This window comes from Stegodyphus dumicola, chromosome 5 (genome assembly GCF_044657685.1).
Source record: "Stegodyphus dumicola isolate Sdum_Otavi_A_Nest chromosome 5, ASM4465768v1".
NCBI classification, from domain to species: domain Eukaryota; kingdom Metazoa; phylum Arthropoda; class Arachnida; order Araneae; family Eresidae; genus Stegodyphus; species Stegodyphus dumicola.
In genome coordinates, this window is record NC_140772.1 from 229,803,782 (window position 1) to 229,818,047 (window position 14,266).

Consider the following 14,266-nt stretch of genomic DNA (forward strand, 5'->3'; position numbering starts at 1 on the left):
TTCCTATCTGTAATTGTTTCTAGTGTTCCTTAAATGTTTTGCATTGTTAGTCCAAATGTAGCATTTGTTTTTCGCTATCACTCATTTTAAGGGAAACAAGGATGCAAACAAACTTAAAGCTTGTAGATACATTAGGTATGTATCTTACGCCACGAAGGCATGCTAAGAATTTGCGAGAAGTACCTTATATACTCCTCCTTTTATAGGGCGACTGGGGATTAGACGACCCAGTCGCCAAATCCTTTTGGTGGAGAATCATCATTCACCACCTTTTTTTTAGTTCAGGCGCCACTGTAGAAGGCATTTGGTTATTTCAAAGCAGGAGTAATGAAAAATGAGCAATGCCCTCGCCGGGACTCGAATCTCGAAGCTCTCGAATACGCAAGTAACTTGCACCATTACATCACAAAGGCCTGCTAAGAAGGCGAAAGAAATGCCTTATATTCTCCCTCTTTTAAAGGCGACTGGGGATTAGGAACATCCACTAACTTTTCTAGTTCGGGCGCCACTGTAGAATTATTTGAATTTTGCGATGTGAGGAACAATGCTCTCGCCTGGACTCCTCGCCGGGACCTCTGGAATACGCGCCGAGTGTGCTGACCATTACACCTCAAAGGCATGCTAAGAAGGCGGGAAAAATATCTTGGAAAATATGTTTGTTTACTTTTCATACTAGGAAAAAATATCAAACATAGGAACTGATCTTAACTAGCTTGCATTTTATTTTAATAAGGATGCTTTTATCTTTAGAAATACCATTTCTCTGCAAAAAACAAGTCATTTCTCAAAAAACGTTAGTGATACGATATTGTTAAAGTTCTGCTATGCAGAATACTCGTCAGATTCGAAAAGAGGATTTTATTGCAGAGCAGTGTAATTTTTATCAATTAAATTACGTATGCAAGGCCCCCAGACGGTATAGTGGTTAGGGGAGCCTGATTGCGTTACCGAAAGGTCCAGGTTCGAATCTCGAAGATGGCATGAATGTAAAAATTGTCTGTCCCTTCATAGGAGGCAAAGATGGCCCACCTATTAGGGGCCCCCATAATGAAGAGACCACCACATCTGGCTTTAGTAGTGGCCGATGCCGGCATAGGCAAGAGCCCGCCATTGGGAAAAAAAAAAAAAAAAAAAAAAGAAATACGTATGCAATTATTCTTCATAACATTTATACTTACAGAAGTATACGATTATGCATTATAATATTGGAATCTGAATTAAGTGGGATAGTTTGCAATTAGACAAGATATAGAAAAAGATGGAAAAGAAACATCGCAATAGGTCAGGGTGAAAATTATCTGTGTGTCTTTTTCTTTTAAAAACCTAATCTTAGCGTCGCTATATTATTCATACCTGAAAGCATTTTCTAAACTTTAGCTGAAAAAATACAGTTGTTTGGTTTCAAAATAATAATATTGCTGATCTTAAACGAACAGCTAAGCATAGAGTGCAGGGAGAAGACATGAGATATGGTTGTGAGTTTTAATGAGTTTTTAGCGTGATGAGTGAGTTAAAAGGTTAAGCGTGATTACAGAGATCAACGAGTAGATCGTGAGTCAGTTGTGCTTACTACTTCGACAGCTGGTAAATTCAGTTCCTGACCCTATATCTGAAAAAAAATGTATCAGATTTATGTTCAGTGCCTTAATGTGAAAAAAGCTGTTTTATGCATCAAATTTGGCATTCTTTCTATTGAAACTCAGTATAATGGTTTGCTTTAAAGATTCAGCTGAATGTAATAATTTTACTGTTGCATGAGGATAAATAAAATCTGGGCGCGTTTCGGAAAATATTGCTACTAGTCACATCCATTCTTAAAAATCTAATATAAAAAGAAGAGCTAATTCATTTATTTACTCTAACCAACGCCGCCCTACAGGTATAGTGGTTAGCGTAACTGACTGCCGTGACAAAGGGTCCGGGTTCGAATCCCGGAGAAGGTATGGAGGTTTGTAAATGTATAGTGTACGTGCGGCATGGCGGCACCCTAAATATCCAGGGAGCCAGAAGTCCTCTCGACAGATTGGTAGTAAGGGAAGAAGGGTGGAAGCATTTCTACATTCATCTTGATGGAAATCCATTTGTTATTCATGGAAAGAATTAAGTCAGTTCACTTAAGTGATGTTAGGAGACAGACCACTAACATATCAATTTCATTTACAGAATGAATGAAAAGCTCTCATAAAAAAATAAAATAAAATAAATAAAAAATTAGTCAAGTTACACAAAACAAACTTAATTTTACAAAGGAATATATTGTAGCAAATGCCATCCAAATCTGCATGAGTATTTTCATATTTTTTTTCTTCCTGCAAAAGGAATTCGAACCATTTTCTCATGAAGGCATATCTCTCCCTTCAGAAAAGCATACCTTTCCGTAAGGAGATAGCCTTGATAAAATTTGGCAATCGAAAGAATCCAGTAATAAATATCCATTAAAGAAAGAACGTTGTTATTGCCGTTTCAAAGGTGAAAATCATCTCGCGTCAACTGCAAAAGTACTTTTAAGAGTTCGTTAAATAAAACATGATTTGGATGTTTTAAAATTTTCTGGAGAGAATTTAGTGTTCCATTTTAAATTTCTTAATCATCCTCTTTCTACACATTTTTGATTTGAAAATAATTTCGAAAATTGTAAACAGCTTAAGTACTGTTGTAAAGACATTTGGATTTTTGATGCTGAGTGACGTGAAAAATGAGCAATGCCGTCACCGGGACTTGAACCACGGGCCTCTCGAATACGCGCCCAGGGTGGTGACCACTACATCACGAAGGCATACTAAGAAGGCGGGAGAAATACCTTATATACTCCTCATACAAAGGACCCAATCGCCAAAACCTGGTGGTGAACAATCATCATTCACCATCTTTTAGTTCGGGCGCCACTGTAGAGATATTAGGATTTTTGGAAGCAGAAGATGAGAAAAATGATCAGTGGCCTTACCAGGACTCGAACCAGGGACCTCTCGAATACGCGTCGAGCGTGCTGACCATTACACCACAAAGGCATGCTAAGAAGACTTTGAGGTTTCTCTTTCCTTAAATGTCACGACCTCCATTCCGGTTCGTTTCCCAAGGGAAAACAAGCATGCATTCGGAAGTTAGATTGATTTTTAATATAATTTTATTATTAACAGTAAAATTTTCTTCGAGTTCAAATTTCTGCTGAAATTGTTGTTCAGTTACATTAAAGAATTGCAGGAGCCCTCTTATTTAGGGCTCCGCTGCGCTTCGGCTGGAATTATGATTTATCCCGTGTGCTGCGGCCCAATTTAAGCTGTGCAGTTCTGGATATTCAAATTGGAAAGTAAGACTCAAAAAGCCAGCGAAAGTCTGAAAGGTAATTTTTTACACGGGCGCAGCGCCACCTGGAGGAAGGTTTGACCTTCATGAACTTAACCGTCGATTGTAGTCGAACGAATGACTGCACAACCTATCGCAGTCAAATTCATCACGATCACGATTTGCGAAGCTCTTGCTTCCCGAAAACATTTCGCCCTTCGTTTGTTTAATTAAGTAGGAATCACGTTTCACTAAATTTCCGGCCAACTCTCATTCATACATTTTCATACGAACTTTGAATATCCGATAGTGGATTGGAAGCTACAGGTACCTGCTTCGTTTGAGAATTCGATGCGAATGACTCATTATTAGTGTTTTAATATTTTTTCCCCTCTGTTTTGCCTGAGGGTAAGAGCTGCAGAGATAGGCAGGTGTATGTTTTCCTCTATGCGTTCTAACGTTTACGCAAAGCTACAACATGCTTCGAAACTTTTTAATGAACTAAAGTCGATATCGTCAAGTCTTAAGTGGTAAGTTGTTTAAAATTTATGTTTTATGTTAATTTATTTTTGTGGAGTTCGAATTTTCGTGAGTTTTACATTTTGGTGTGTTCATTCAAAGTTTCAGTTTTTAAATTCAGTGCAAAACAAGTTGTTTCGCGCTGAAAGTTATTGTTATTTTCTTATACTACTTGCTGCTTGCTACTACTTATACTACAGCCCAGACGTTTCGTTTCGGCATTTTGCGGTGAAAACTTTAAAATTGTTGTCACCAAATATTATCGCCCTGTATTTTATTTAAAGAAATTAGATAATGAAGAATCTGCATAAATGTATGTATGCAGAGCCGGATTTAGACTTGATTAAGGTCCTAAGCTATCTGAGATACGGAGCCCTTTATACTATATTTATATATACCCTTTATACTATATTTATAGTGTATTTTAATTTTGGGGAGCCCTAAGCTATAGCTTGTGCAGAGTATACGTAAATCCTGCACTGTATGTATGTTTCTCGCATTGTCATAAAACAATACTACTACCTAGAGCCATCAAATTTTGAATAACGTAATCCTCCACCCGAATATGGGCATCTGCAAGCCCAAATTTGGAATTTGTTTTACTCAACGATTTCACAGGGAGCTGTGGCAATATTGTACAGGAAAAAAATTATCTCCAGCGTGCGAGACTGTTTATCGGAAATTCTAAAGAGATGATCTTTTTAAATTATTTTGTGATATTGCTGTAGAACATGATATTTAATAAATAAAAGTAACGCACAAAAGGTTAAAAAAAGCCCCTCTAGGCGTAATATCTGAAGGTTTTATATATCTAATTCAGATATATAAATATAATATATTATATTTATATATCTGAATCTTCTATTTTTACACTGTTGCAAACGCAAGCTTTTGTTCACTTTACTCGGTTTCTGTATGTATCATAATGGCGAAACATACGCTGTTTTTCTTTCAAACTGCGCTTCTGATAACCCTTATATTAAAAAAGAATATACTAAGATAATTTTTTATTTCCTCCCCAAATTTTATGTTAAAAGAAAAGATGAAAGAGATTTGGTTATAGGGAAAGAAGCGCGGGGAAATGCCTGGATCCGTTGGCCGGAGAATTCTTTGGGACGATGCTGGTTAAAGATGTATTGTCACCTAATGACATCAAACCCTATGCCAACAACAAATCCAAGCCTATGCCTTTCGCTATGATAAGTTCTTGGAATTGATTTGATGTTACTGTTAGAAAAGTCAGGTAAGTTACAACAACAATGGCATTGGAAATAATCCATTAAGCATTGCGGTAATGAAACATTTTCAGTAATAAATGCCCCTGAAAAGCGAGTGTAAAGCTCGTGAAGTGAGAGATTAAAAATTCAGCACTGTTTATTACCTCTTGGGCTAATACCGACTATTTATTCAATATTCTAGTAGGATTTATTTCAAATTATTTTTATAGACACATCCATAAATAGAACAACACAAATAGCAAGTGCAAGATAAAGCGCAAAAATGAATTCAAAATTAAAATACCGCTTTGAATGGATTTTTCAGTATGTTCTTATATAAATTTTAAGTTTTAATTTAATGCAAATTAATTTGAAAACTGAGCGCTCAATAAGTGTTCCAAATCATTTTCCGGTGAAAGCTGCTAATATTTTCAAAACTCTGAAGTTGATGTGATGATGATTAAATATATGAAAGTGTACACAATCTGAAATCCATAGTGAGTATAATAATTTTGGTTATCATAGTAGAAAAGCATGAAAAGACTTTTTCTGTTAAGACCTCGACTGCAGTTCTATTATAGGCCGCCTATGTACAGTATATATAGATATATGTATTGTATACATATATCTCTGCAAGTATACATATATTTATGCATACTTGCAGAGACATTATACACGACAGAGTATACTTGTATATTTACAGAGATAACCGCCTGCAGTTGGCTGTCACCTATCACCGTTCAATATCTATGTTTGTTGCACATTTGTGTTATGTGTATATCGTCCAATTAAAAAATATTATTCATGTGCAAAGTTGAACATCTAAAGGACATTTTTGTTGTAGAGATTATAGAGTCTACTAGAGTCACTCTTATTCTACTAACGTGAATGTCGAGGTATCTAGTGAACTGGTAAGCGACTTATCGCTTAGTTGAAATAACAGGAAGCATAAATTTAAGAAGGGTTAACTACCCTTTATTTCACTCAAAATAAGATGAACAGTCGGCCCCTTTCTTCGGGCTTACAACAAGGCCTCCACTTAGGCTTAAACTCAAAAATAAGAAATGAGAATTAACTATAACTAACGAAGAGACTTAGCTGAAGCTAACACAAATCTAAAGTAGTTGACCCTTAATCTAAACAAGCCGGCGAATATCAAAGGACACGTAATATACGGCCGATCGTAACAGCTGCTAATGAGACTTAGCCCGAAGGCAAACACGCGCTACTTAGGGTTCCAAGCTCTCTCTCACGAAATAAGTTGAACTTTCTTTTAATACTGCTTCTAACTCATTTACATTCAAAGCGATTCTAAAACCTCAATCTGGAAGATAGTTGTAAGTTGAAACGAGGAACGATAAGAAAGCATAATTAAATTAAAATAATTGCTATGAAATTAAAATACACCTTACATGGTCGATTTGAACACCTCCCATATAGCACACTTAGTTGCTATAACGTTGCAGTGACATCTCAATGTTACATTTTCTTCACATTACGTTTGTGACCACGGTCCAACGTCGCAGAAATGTCACATTGTGATGTGAATGCCGCACAGATGTCACATACATGTTGCAGCAAATGTTTAATGTCACCACCAGAAATTTCGCAGCCTTCCCCAACCTGACCTTTCTTGACCTTACTCACGTAATTCTTCTATAATTGGAGGTATTCTTGCGCGCTGACCTTGCTCTCCCGAGTCATTGTTAAATGTTTCAATAAACCTTTCTACGAATAAATTATTTTTTACGCTAATAGATTGCGATTTTAGTTATTTCTTTTTTAATTATAAATACTGATATTTTACGAGCACCGGACAACACAAGATTTCATGGTATTTGCTTTTGGTAGTCAGATTCATATAACCTTCTTTCAAGCAAAACATCTTCAATATACGGAGCTTATATATATAAAAGCTTCGTATGTTGACGATGAAAGGCCGTGTTATGTATAAATCTCTCTTCCCCCTTATAAAACATACAAAATTTTGTATTTTGTATAGGAGTCATCTTATATTGGGTCTAAAACGCTGCATGCAGTGAGACCTGTTGCGGCAATCACCTTCTTTAAACGAACAGCTCTGAAAATGTTTAGTATATCTGAAAACATAATTAAATAACAGTTTTGGAGGTCAGGAACAGTCGGGTTCTCTAAGGTGACCAACTCTAAAGAAAATTAGCACAACCTAGAACTGTGGGTGGTCTTCAGGAGCAAAGCTGAATTGATCAGGTATCGCGTATTACACTCAATGGGTGGGGCCCACCAGCGGCCGAGCGGTAAGATCGCTGAACACTGGTAGTTCCGAGTTAAGTTCGATTCTAGGCGAATGGGCTGACTGCATGGGCGTTTTTAGTGGTTTTCCCCATGTGTAACATGTATACAAGCCATTTTACCTTTGAAAATCCTCCATGAAGGTATCCCTTCCCTTAGGCAGATAGCCTTAGTGTGCTTTGCCATTATTAACTAAACCAAACCAATCACGAGGTGCCATGCATACTAAGGGGCCCCATGATCACTGATTAATTTTATTAAAATATAAGTATACTTTGTGCTACAAGCTTTAAAGCTCTTCAAAGTTCACATTTAAGGTGGGAGACCGTTATTTCGTAGACACGCTACTGCTCAGGAGATTTCATTGCACATGGCACGAAGTATGTAATTTAATTTTTGCTTTCATTCACAAGCGGTTATAAGTGCGTTATGCGTTATTTATGTCTTTCAGTTCCTGAATTCATTAGCAGATTTAAAAACAGAATAGTTTCGTCTTTCTGAGAGTGCTAACCTATCGTAGTACTAACCTAAATAGTGCTAACCTATCGAATAAGTAAAATACTTGCATACTGTTCTGTGTGTATCACCTCTTCTGAAACTGTAGGATACATAAAACTGTAGAAACATTAGGTTTTTTTTTTTTTTTTTTTTTTTTTTTTTTTTTAAAGCAGGCAATATGAAAAATTAGCAAACGTCTTCACCGAGAATCAAACCATGGACCTCTGATACCGGATCGGAGTGCTGACCACTACACTAGGAAGGCGGGAGAAATACCTTGCACACTTCCCCTTTTAAAGGGCCACTGGGTTTCTTTTTAGGGGAACCAATCGCCAAATCCTGGGTGTGGAGAGTCATCATCCAGAACCCTTTTAGTTCGGACGCCACTGTAGAGACATTAGGATTTTTTGGAAGCAAGAGAGATGAAAAATTAGCAAAGCCTTCGCCGGGAATCGAACTACTGACGTATAGAATACTGGCACAGCGTGCAGAACCACTACACCCCGAAGGCACGTTAGGAAGGCGGGAAAAAATACCTTATAAAACTAACTCAGATATTAAATTATATTCTATAATGAAAAAATTATTATCTGATTTTCCTACACCTGTAAAAATTAATTTGCTTTATTACGAATCGATGCTTTCGTAAATAAGCAATAGGGCAACTTCCCTAAGTCGACCACTTGCTGTTCGAGATGATTTTGGTCTTCTTAGAGAGAAGCAGAGCTTCTTGCAGAGCTGATCATCTTAGAGAAGAAAATTATCAGCAATGTACTAAACATTACTTAGGCAAGTTCCCAGAAATCCTTTCTAGAGGATATTGCCAGTCGGAGAGATAAACGTGTTATTCACTATATTTTGGGGGGGGAGGGAGGTCGTTGCCAATAGTGGGCTTTAGCCGTTTATAGGCGTTGGCCACTACTAAAGCCGGAAGCAGTGGTATCTTCATTATTTTTTAATGGTCGGGCGTTTTATTTAATAGTCACTAGACTTGCGACACTACAAGGATCGGAAGTGGTGGCCGTTTCGTTATGGAAGCACCTAATAGGTGGCCAACGTTGCCTCCTATGAAGGTTCAGACAGTTACAACCATGCCTTTTCCAGGATTTGAATTTGGGCATTGTACCGGCTGAGTGGCGGTGTCTTCATTACACTTAATAGGTGGGCCACCGTTTCCTCTTGTGAACGGATGGAAAAAGTACATCCCTGCCTTCACCGGGATTCGAACCTGGCTCTTCGATACGCTAGTAAGAGTCACTAACTACTTTCCCATGTGGGCGGCTGTTTCGATATAATAAAGCATGCAAAGTGATAAATATTTAAGAAAGGGCAAAGGTTTCAGAATTTGTTTCTAGGACTACATTTTATATGTCATGTATACTTCTCAAAACATTTATTTATTGAGTAAAAATTAATTTTTCAGAAATGCTGCGTATATGTGAAAAAAGTTGAATTGAACAAAGCTTGAATTTATTCTAGTCATGTAAATCTAAGGCGGGAAAGATCTCGATAGAGAAATGTTTATTATGCTTAATATGTTTATTATTATTTCTCGCAGTTTCTAATATTTTAAATATTATTATTTGCGTTCCCTCTCTTGCCCTTTTTCTCTCCCTCTCTCTCTCTCTCATTTTTTTTTTTTCTTTTAAATTTTAGTTTTATTTTATTTATTTAACGTCTAACATGTTGGACAAATAGTGTTGAATATACATAAAATAATGCAAATGAAATGATTTACTTGACCTTAAATATACCTTGCAAAAAAAGGGGGGGACAGTTCTATATCTCTCGTTCTGCTGAACCGATTGTCGAAATTTAACTTACGTTTTTCATATCTCGAAAGCGCGAAGTAGTATTATAGTAGATTTATATTTAGCAATGGGTTTTAACATAGGTATTTTGACACAAAATTGGACTTTTTCTGAAATAACATACCAATTGTTTTTCCATATTTCGATTCTAAGACTCAAATTATACATTAGAAATTAAATGTGCCAAATTTCAAAGCGTGCCAATATGTAAATTCATGTATATCTTAGGAAATTTCGAATAAAAAAACTCTAATTTTTTGCATGTATACTTTAAGATGATGATAAAAATTGTATAGGTTATAATTGAAAATGTTTTCAAAATGTTCATGAAAAATATTTTTAAATGCAAATTTTAAATATAAATCATAAAAAAATGGGCGAATTTTATTTGAAATGAACCTAAACTTCGTAATTTGAAAGAAAAAATCAAATAAGTTTAATAAAAAAAAGAGACATTTTTAAATATACACCAAATTCACATGGAAGAGCTAAGATTTTGAAAGCTATTTTTTTTAAATCTACTCGTGCAATTTTTACAAAACTTGGCACTTTGGCATAATTTTAGTTGTAGAATCGAAGTATGGAAACAAAATTGGTATGTAACTTCAGAAAAAGTCCGATTTTGTGTCAAAATACCTGTGTTAGAACAAAGCTATATATAAATCTAGTATATATTCTAACTCGCGGTTTCGAGGCATGGGAAAGGCAAGTAAAATTTCGACAATCGGTGCAGTAGAACGAGGATACAGAACTGTCCTATTTTTTGTTTTTTGTGCAAGGTGTACATATGTGTGTGTGCGTATATATGTCTTAATAAAAGCAAAGGAAATAACGGAGCAGTGTAGATGCGTGATTAGATCCATATTGAAGAAGAATTTTGATTGCGTAGTATTTAAAGAACTTGGCAGTCGAGGCAGTTTTAATTCCATTTTTATTTCCAATTGATATTTGTGGCCACAATCCCTTGGCACTCTAGTCGTGCCTTTCCACAGAAGATTTACATTTTTGATATTGTTGGGATAGAAAGCAAGCCAGCGAAATTACATCTTAGGACAGTAGAGAGCAAAAGCTGAAGTGCGTCGTTATGAAAGATGGAAGCACGCGAAGAGAAAAGTTTTGGTTTACAATTCGGTGATTGGTTGTCAAGAGGCATCTGGTATTAACGGTTACGTAAGATCGCATGATTAATTTGAATGACGCAATGCAGATAAGTTATTACGATTTTAGAATAGAGAGGAAGAATTTATGTTTATAGTTATATTATAATTCTGATTCATACATTTTTTATCTTACATATTTATATATACACAAATACGCGCATATACACATTCATATATATATATACATACATTTCTGAATGCGATCCCGATAACAGAAGAGTACCTTAAAATCATATGATCTCGGAGAAGTTCTCGTATAAAATTTATTTTACATATTGCGCATATGAGATTAAATATGTAAATTTAATGAATGGAGCGGCGAACAATGGGGCGGTGCACTATGTCAGATTGAATTAATGATGCCGTAAATAAAGCGGCGGCATAAAATAAATAAGCTTTAATCATTGTAAAAGAAATACGTTATGAATTGTGTATTTGTGCAGGAAACAAATGCAATGCAAATCGCCGCAACATATATTTTAAATATTGCAAAAAACCAAGCTGCACGAATGAAAACAAATTTTGTAGAGTATTAAACTTCTTGCTCAAAAAGCGAGAGTTTGTTCTCGAACCGAAGTGTTATGAAATAAAACAGAATAGAACGTGAGAGACAACAAAAGGAGCAAAGGGTTCTAATTGGACAGTCGTGCTCGCGTAGACCTTGAACATACTCCCAGTTGTCCTAAAAACATCACAATAAAAAACAAAGCAAAAAAAAATTATCCATTTGGCAACCTTTGTCTTGTCGTGGTCCGAGTTCCGTATTCGAAAACGTCAAGGAAAAAGTTACGGTATTGAATTTGAGTCTAAATTTTCTGGTGCGTCGGTTGTATCTGTTCGGTATTAAATGAGCCTTAAACACGTTACTGCTCTGTAAGTAAAATTTGAAGTAACTACCATTTACAAATCTTTGTGGAATGCAGCTTTATCTTTTAATAGAAATGTTTCCGGAATAAAAATACTGCCCTGTAAGTGGTTTTTCTTCCGCTGCGTTGATGTTGCTCAATTATATAGCATTTTTCTCGCTTGATTTCCCTCAATCTGGTAAATCGCTGCATACGCTTAGAAATTAGACTACGTATGCATAGTAGGTTTAAAAGACGGAATGATTTATTTGACTTCCACAGAATGATCGTAACAACAATTCCGTTTCAGTTTTCTGAAATTTGTATTTTGGTGAGTTTTTATGTGTAAATGCACACTTTGCACTGACATGCATAAAATCGTGGAGTTTTTCTCCCACTTAAATTTCATTATGCAAATCTTTTAACTGCTATTATGTTAATCCGACGGCGTTCCATCCATAAAACAGCATGAAATATGTCATAATGAATGGTTAATTCAACTATGCAAGGCATAATTTCTAACACTAGGCGGAATTGGTGGGAATCCAATCGAAGATCGTCAGCAAAGGCAAAAAACATAAATAAATAAAAAAAATCAGCAAAAAAAAAAATATCTGAAAGCTTTCAGATTTTATAGTACGCCCAAAGGAGCTTTTTTTTTTTTTTTTTTTTTTTTTTTTTTTTTTTTTTAATTAAATTTTTTTTAAAGGTTTTGTGTGTTATTTTTTTTTTTATTAAATATCATGCTTTTCGCCCTTAAACCATAAAGTTCAATTCAACAGCAATATCGCAAAATAATTTAAAAAGAGCATCTCTTTACAATTTCCGGTACACAGTCTCGCACACTTAGAGATAATTTTTGTTTTCCTTCATACAGTGTTACCATTGACCGCTTTGAAATCGTTGAGTTTATTAATCGAAAATTCGTTAAAGTGTTACAAAATATGAAATAGATAATAAAACAAATTCTAAATTATGGCTTCCAGATGCCCATGTTCGAATGGAGGATTACGTTATTCAAATTTGGATGACTCTAGGTACCGTTGTTTTATCACAATGCGAGAAACATACATACAATTATGCAGATTCTTCATTACTTAATTTCTTTAAATATGACACAGGGCGATAATATTTAGTGGCAACAGTTTGAAAAGTGAAACTGTCATTTAAAGTTTTCGACGCAAAATGCCAGAACGAAATTACCGTAATTTCTGGAAGAAAGGCCGCATCAGCGTAAACGCCGCACTCGAGAAAAATGGCGGGAAAAAGTTAAAATTACACAGAAACGCCGCAATAGATTAAATTGCGCGTGACATCGTCGTGTGCCGTATAGATGCAAAAACTCAACCTAAGTCCTGATATATGACATACCAGTTAAGAAAAATGCATGAAATGAAACCATAACTCAAAAATAAATTAAAGGTAAGAAATGTATAGCTTCTGTGCCGTTTAGAGACATTTTCAAAAATTTTCCGCTCCCTAATTAAAAACTATTCAACAAGTACTTGTACCCTAACTGATGGGATCTGTATTTGGCAGAATGCCAAGAAAAATCTATTCATGCTGAAGGGGAAATACGTCAGAGTTCGTTATTGCGAGGCAGGTGGAGTCGTGTCCGCCTTTGAAAAAAAATTGCAGAAAAGGCAGGGGTGGAAAGAGGATGGGTCCTGGAAGATTCATCGAATGGCAGAGGAGAGAGACTATTCAAACTGATGAGAATGTTGATTTGAAAGGGGGAAGAATGTTATTGTTCTGAGATCTCGTTTAGGGTGAATAAGGCATGTAGGTCCGTTCAAGGGAAAGAACGTAAACAAAATAACGTTCGCAAAAAGCAACTGAGTGGTCTTTTGTATGGGAACAGCACTAATCTATGCACAATGACAAGGCCATCCAAACTATGTACAATGACCATCATAGGAAATATTTTATTTTTAGTGCACCTAAACGCCGCATGGGTAGAAACGCCGCACCCGCTGAAAATTTAAGTTTTAAACACGTAAACGCCGCGGCGTTTCTTCCGGAAATTACGGTAATTGTCATTCTGAGCTGACTACCTTTGGGGCTAATAAATGGAGTTAAATAGAATGTAAAGAGGTAAATAAAATATTACTTAATTAATAATAAATAAATGATTACTAAATCAAACTAATAAAAAGAGAAACAGATAATAAATAAAGAATATTTAATCAAGCGCAGTTAATGTCGCACAAAATATTGTTAAATTAATTAATTTATTTATAAAAGAATAAGATAGAATACCGAATTTAGTCGCATATCCCCCTGTTCCTACTAATTTTAAAGCTTGAAAATCATGTGAAAAAACCGAGAGGTATATATTATTTCTGAACAGACGCTTTATGTGATAAACAAAACTCTCATAAAGGCATACTAATGTTATATATTTCAAAAGATTTTATCAATGTAGATAGCAGTTTTTTTTTATTTACACAAAATACTTTTCTATTTCTCCATACATTTTGCCTTCTTACCCTAAATCATAAGTTTCTAAATTGTATGCTGAAAACGTTGGGGGAAAATTCCGCAAGAGAAGAAATATGCAGCTGAATGCACTGCTAAGATAGGCACAGCCGGGCCCTAGCAGAAAATTTCCCTATCGTCATTAAATAGGGCTACGCTAGCTCCAACAAATCAAACGAAGCCAG

At 35.6% G+C, this 14,266-nt stretch overlaps 1 protein-coding gene across 1 annotated transcript in view; it reads left to right on the top strand.

Moving 5' to 3' along the window:
• The first annotated feature begins 3,406 nt into the window (after positions 1–3,406).
• Positions 3,407–14,266, top strand: part of LOC118182711 (uncharacterized) — a 71,742-nt gene continuing 60,882 nt past the window's right edge. The window contains exon 1 of the mRNA XM_035352097.2: positions 3,407–3,812. The gene's annotated coding sequence lies outside the window, so the exon portion shown is untranslated. The remainder of the gene's footprint in view (positions 3,813–14,266) is intronic.